Below are 6,445 nucleotides of genomic sequence, written 5' to 3'. Positions count from 1 at the left end.
GTGAAAGTTCAGGGAAGGTTTAAATGGTGAGAATATTATGAGGTAGGGCCCATGTGGCCTTGGAATGGGCCCTGAATATTTTCCGTAAGGACAGGTAAAGTTCGTTATGAACGACTGCAACCTTTTCTTTTGATATTTAAATTAATGATAATGGTTGCACATAGTTGGAGCAAATAACATTGAAAAGAAAAATAAATTCCCATTCTTGCACTCGAATTTCGTCTTCTGCGTTATTTACCTTGAATTTGGGGAAAGTATTCGAAAAAATGCTGAAAATTTAGTGAACTACAGGCTCACTATCCCCTTGATTGTTGATTTACCTCATAAAAAGCTCATTTATCATTGTGGGTAAACTTTTCTCGGGATTCCCTCCGGGTTAATGTTTTTATATCGGCCAACGTTTCAAGTACCGTCTCGGCACGCATCTTCAGGGCTGAATCATAAGGGCAGCTCATTTATCTCTGTTTATTCACAAATAGGGTGCGCGAAATGATTTTCACATACTTTACGTTACTTTCGTCACTATGAGTTCATTGTTGATGTTTACGTAGTCAGTTGATTTTGTAGTTTGACATAGCGCCAATATTTACTTCTAAGTGCGCGAGAAATTTTAATACTTTGATCATTCATAATTCTAAGGAGATGGCGACCAAACTTAGGTCGTTCAATTCAATCAAATGTGCAAATGAGGTTAATCGGTTAAGACGCAGTACTCATGTGATCCTGCAATGAGTAGCATTTAACTATGATTGGGTTGTAAATTATTGTACCGATAAATCAGTGCAGTTGGGGAAATACTAATCATTTGTTAATATTGCAAGGCGTTTCTCTTCTGGCTTGGTATCATAAATATCTATGGAAAGTGGAACTGGTTGATTGGCATCTCAGTGGATGTTCCTGTTAATAGTGGTGGTTTTTAATCTTGGTGAGTGCTTCTTGTGATTTATCAATATCCACCCTTATAGTTTATATGTATGGACTAACAGAAATTTTTCACATCTTCATTAGTAGGTGGTGAAGTAATAACCTTACGATTAGATCATCATTCTTCTGATTCTGGTGGGCAACAATTACTCCAGGATGATTCTCTTCTGACTTGGTATCATAAATATCTATGGAAAGTGGAACTGGCTGATTGGCATTTCAGTGGATGTTCCTGTTAATAGTGGTGGTTTTTAAGCTTGGTGAGTTCTTCTTTTGATTTCTTTTTATCCACCCTTATTGTTTATATGTTTGGAGTAATGGAATTTTTTACATCTTCATTAATAGGTGGTGAAGCAAGGACCTCAACATTGGATAATCGTTCTTCTGATTCTGGTGGCCAAAATTCTCTGTGAGGATGATTTTCCTCTGGTATCGCAGCTGAGAATTGGATGACTTACATAGGGAGTGGAAAGTGGTATTGATACAGCTTACTTTTTTTTTAATGTTGCTGTTTTTTTGTGTGTTTACATGAGATGATGGTTTAGAACTCCGTAGGTTCTTAGTTGTCATTATCTTGCTTGGTTATTGTGTAGCTTACTTCTGTAGTAACAGATATTTTTCTTTATTAATAGGCAGAGTTATCGGTGTCGGAGTGATGTATCCTGTTTGGTTTCTTTTGCTGGTGGGAGACATTCACAATAAGGATTATTCTGCAGCGACAATCTGCCTATTATACCATTTTGGGTGAAGAATCTTAGGAGGCACAGCTTTATACGTTATCTTTGGTTGTATTTTACTCATTATCCTCTCATATTTGGTTGATATTTAATTGGTTTTGGTTAATGTACTTGATTGACTATCTCATTCTTTTTTTATTGTCATTTTTATATTTGATGCAGTTTAATGGAGTAATAGAAATTTCTTAATTTTTTTAGTAGGTGACACATAAATGGTTCATTTCCACACCCGTTTGACCACATATCTGCATTCCTCATGCCGTACCGTTTTGGGCATATTAATCTAATTGAGGAACTATTATCGATGGATTCTTTGGCAGTTGTTCCCGTACTTATCTGTTGTTGGGTGATTATGTGAAACTTGCCAAGTTCTCTGCTAGTAAATTCTTCGTCAATATTTTGAGTGATTACAATTTTTTTAATTTCTTCATTTTCCGGCAATTTGTTCTTATTACCTTCCCCAACAGCACACATTTGGATATACATAATGTATTTATATTGTATTTTCATGGGTCACATACATATGTATTTTTGTTATGTATAACATGTGTAATACATATGTATTATTGGATGTATTTCCTTCGTATTCATACATATGTAAAAGTGGTACGTGTTTACACGATAAATACATTTGTATTTTTGAAATTTGAATACTTATGTAAATGTGGTCAAAAATACAAATGTAAATATCGTGTAACACTTGTTACTTTTACATATGTATGAATACAGAGGAAATACATATGTAAATGTGGTCAAAAATACACAAAATATACATTATGTATATTTCCTGTAATTTTTGAGAGGTGGATTTTCGTGGCGTCTAGTGAAATGTTCAGAAACATTTTTGCAGAAATAATATGTTCACTGCAAACGCCAGATTTCCTCATTTCAATGATCATTCATCCATTTGAATTTATACCCAGGAAGCTTAAAAATAAATCATATACTGATCGATGTGAGCAAGGGTAGTATGGCGACCATATTTATGTTAATTTGTAAATGCACGCGAAATACAGACGTATTACATATGTAAAATTCAGTTTCCATCCGCGAAATATACACATGGAAAATGGTTCACAATACATGAAAAATACAAAAAATAGTTCTTGCACAGCGCAAAAGTAAAAGCGAAGTTTAATTTTTTAAACGATATTTAAAATTAACTGTTTAAACAAAAAAATTAAATTCTCAATTCTGTCGCAACAAGCTAGGGAAGTGAGTGGGAGTGATAATCTCGTTAACAGTTAGCTCGGCATTTCGTTCGAGACTACGAGAACGTCAAGAACGTGCTGTAGGAGGAACTCCGGCTACTGATGTATAGTTAATTTTATATTTGTTTGTATTATTATACGTATTGGAAGAATTGACATAGTGTTTTAATCCTCGATAACCGGTGCGTGTGGATGGTGTGCTCAAATCGAAGCTATGTTTTGCTGGAAATGTGCTTCAATCCCGCACGTTATTGCGATTCGTGCAAGCCAGCTCCAACAGTTTCCTGTCACTGGATAATTAAGGTAAGGTATGATTTATCTTTTGTTATATTGTACGCATACATAGACTACATTAATTATGTTATTTGAGTATATTTGGATACAACTATTGGCGCAATGTGTTGACCACATTGCGCCAATAGAGGTAATTATTTTGTTTATGTTTGGCTATTGTTTTCCTTTTTTGTTGAGTTATGTATCGAGGAGACTGGTGTCCATTGAAGTTATATGGTAAAACATAGTAATGTCAATCTTGTACGTATAAATTAATAGATTATGCGTCGTATAGTAATTCCGTGCTTTGCGGCTGAAGTTACATTTTTTCTTCTCTTAATTAAGAGCAGAAAAAATTGTTTAAAGGAATGTTTTCGTTCACGTGTAAGTTGTTTTATCGCTGTTTATTACCACAACCTACTGTATTGTAGTTCTTGCATTCCTAGTTATCCTATGCTTTAGTCATAACATCTTTGACCTTAGACTTATCAGCGTAGCCTTGTCACTAATAGATTCCTCGAGGTTCCGAGCGGTTTTGCCCTCTACTTCTAATTATTTAACGAACAAGAAGTATTGGTCGTGTAATATCGGTTCCCTTAAAGCAAAATGTAATATTTTTTTCATCTTGAAATGCAGTCAATCAAGGTGCATTTCGTCATTATTATTAACACAAGATAAATACGTAATTTTCATGCGAAAGTTTGTCATTATATGTAAGAAAAAGGTGCGTACGGGCCAAATTAATTAGGTAATTGTAATTTTCTTTTCATGCTCTTTCGCGCATACCCAGCAGGCGACGATGTAAATAGCTTGGCCTGGACAAGAGGAGAATGGATTACTGAAAAGACGACGAAGCAAAGCCAGAAGACCAGGTGGAATTGTTAATACCGAGGTAAGGTATGAGGGAAAATTTTTTTAAACCATAATCGAGAGGTTTCTTAAAGTTAAGCCTGAAATTATCTATTATGTATGAAATTTATTTGTTTGAAAATTTGATATCACAAGTTTATATTTTTTCTGTGTGAGTCATCCGCTACTTAATCATGGTACTAATATATTAGTATCATGTACTAAATAAGCATACCAATGGATTCACGTTTTCCTAGTTAATTTATATTTAAAAGTAGTCATATGATCTTTTCTCATATTTCTCATTCTTCTCAAGAGAAAGGCTATTAATTTTGTAAAATGAAAGCATATCCCCAAAATATCTGATTTTTCAAAGGACAAGGTCAAATCTGTGCTAGCTGGGACCTTGACATAATTGGTAAATGAAAAATTTTAAAACTCATGTCAGGAATCTAGCAGAGAAGCCAAACTTACATTTGCATTCAGAATACAGAATTAGTACTAAAATTACAGACTTCACAGAATACTGACTGCCTATATGAATTGAAAAAAAATAAAATTGAAAGGCCTTGAGCTCCTATATTCAGATCTTACAAAAAGATATATTTTTGCATGACTTTTAAACTTGACTTCTTCTTTTCTCCTTTCAGGAAGTGGCTGATAGTGCAGAGTTGGTTTCCTGAATTCAGGTTTCTTCTTGTGCAATGGGTTACAACGCTTGTTCCGTGCTAATATTTTTTTCTACTTTCCAACTCAAACCATTGTTTGTATTTGATTTATCTTTGTGCCATTTTTTTAAACTAAGTTTCACCTACTGTTTGCTTGCCCTTAATGCTTGTTAGCAATATTCATGGCCACACTTGTTCTTTGTGTGTATTATTTTATTTTTCTCTTTGAATAAATGTTTTATTATCTGTATGTTCTGGTTTCCTTATATTTATTCATCCGTTTGATCCATATTGATATTAAGTGGATGTGGGTCAGAAAATCAATATGTATAATTCGTGTACGAGGGCCTGCAGATACATATGTATATTACATGTAAGGATATTCAGATTTCCAATTTGTAATACGCACGAATACATACATCCATAGGGACTTTTGAACCACTTCTACGTGAAATATACCGATGTAATACGATCGTATTCCATCTTATACATATGTATTTGGTCACGTATTTTTTGTGTATTATTGATGTAATACAAATGCCGTGTTATCTGGGTTGTGATGGAACATGTTAATATCTTCTGATGGTGAGCAAGGTTCACAGCCATGATGAATCTCCACAATGTAGTGAAGCAGACATGCAATTTTGCAGTAGAATTAGAAGGTTGTGCACTTAATCCTTGGCAGAGATGCCTGGTGTTTTTCTGTTGATGTTTCATTTAAGATATGGAACAATGGAAATCCCTCGTGTATTGTTTTTTCTTAAGTGTGGGTTTAACATATGGCATGGTGACATTCTTGGGATATTGCTGTGAGGACGAAGATGCTATTTTCTAAAATGCATAGCTTTGTTATTGCGATTCTGCAGTTTTTAATTCAGGGAGGATTCTTTACAGATTTCCTTTTTTGTTCATTTTATCTTTAAAATCTCATCTTGTTCTTGTGTATCAAGTATGTTATTTTCATATATTATGTATTGGCTCTATTAAGTGGGCATTGCATAGTATTTTAGCTGGCCTGAGAGAATACGTGTTAAAGTTCTCAAAGCATTTTTATTGTTTTTGTGTAGTCGTAGCATTTTCTTAATGCGAGTATTCTGCTTTTTCTTTTCAGGTGTTGCTTCAGTCCCTTGATGCCCAGTGGCCTTGTGAAAAGCTGTTTCTATGTAATAGGAGTTCATCTTTGAAGTTTCTCTGACATTCAATGTGGCTTGTTCTAATACTTTTTGTTAATAAACCAATATTTGAAAATGCCTGATTTTCTTTGACATTTCCTGCGTTTGTCACCGAGATTTCTGTTTGTGTGTTGTCATCGCTGTTGCTAGCAGTCCATTAACATCATGTTCGTGCGTAATATGCTTTAATGTCAATTCGCATACGCCGCGGATTTATAAGTGGACGGTTAATGTACCCAAGTAACATTTTTCGTTGGCCCTCTGTTGGCAGATGGTGGGACACAGCGGTTGGCCCATGGTATGATTTGGCCACCTCGCCAACCGTATCCCAACCAACGATTCCCCAACGATGGGCCAACAGAGCATTACAGTCGGGCCTTCGTATTCCCAACCAGAGGCCAACCCCTCTCCAACGATACACCGTTGGCCCTTTTAAATTCTGCCATCCGTTTCCCAACAAAAGCTATATTTTACTGGCATTTCTCATTTTTATAGAATGAGAGTTAAATTAATTTACCTTCTCACTTGATATGATACCGGTAGATAGAATCTTTACCTTTAACTCCCTATAAATAAAAATGAAATTACCCTGTAAACACAATGAGTTGCAG

The 6,445-nt window shown here is 34.9% G+C and overlaps 1 long non-coding RNA gene across 2 annotated transcripts; it reads left to right on the top strand.

The window, feature by feature from the left end:
• The first annotated feature begins 1,037 nt into the window (after window positions 1-1,037).
• Window positions 1,038-5,910, top strand: LOC124163771. 2 transcript variants are annotated; one of them, XR_006865838.1, is made up of 4 exons: window positions 1,038-1,184; window positions 1,270-1,399; window positions 1,557-1,709; window positions 5,774-5,910. It is a non-coding gene; the product is annotated as an uncharacterized LOC124163771 (long non-coding RNA). The 2 variants fall into 2 exon arrangements; XR_006865839.1 differs by lacking the exon at window positions 5,774-5,910 and adding an exon at window positions 1,863-2,111.
• The last annotated feature ends 535 nt before the right edge of the window (window positions 5,911-6,445 follow it).

This window comes from Ischnura elegans, chromosome 8, assembly GCF_921293095.1.
Source record: "Ischnura elegans chromosome 8, ioIscEleg1.1, whole genome shotgun sequence".
Taxonomy (NCBI): domain Eukaryota; kingdom Metazoa; phylum Arthropoda; class Insecta; order Odonata; family Coenagrionidae; genus Ischnura; species Ischnura elegans.
This window is presented reverse-complemented; position numbering and strand designations above follow the sequence as displayed.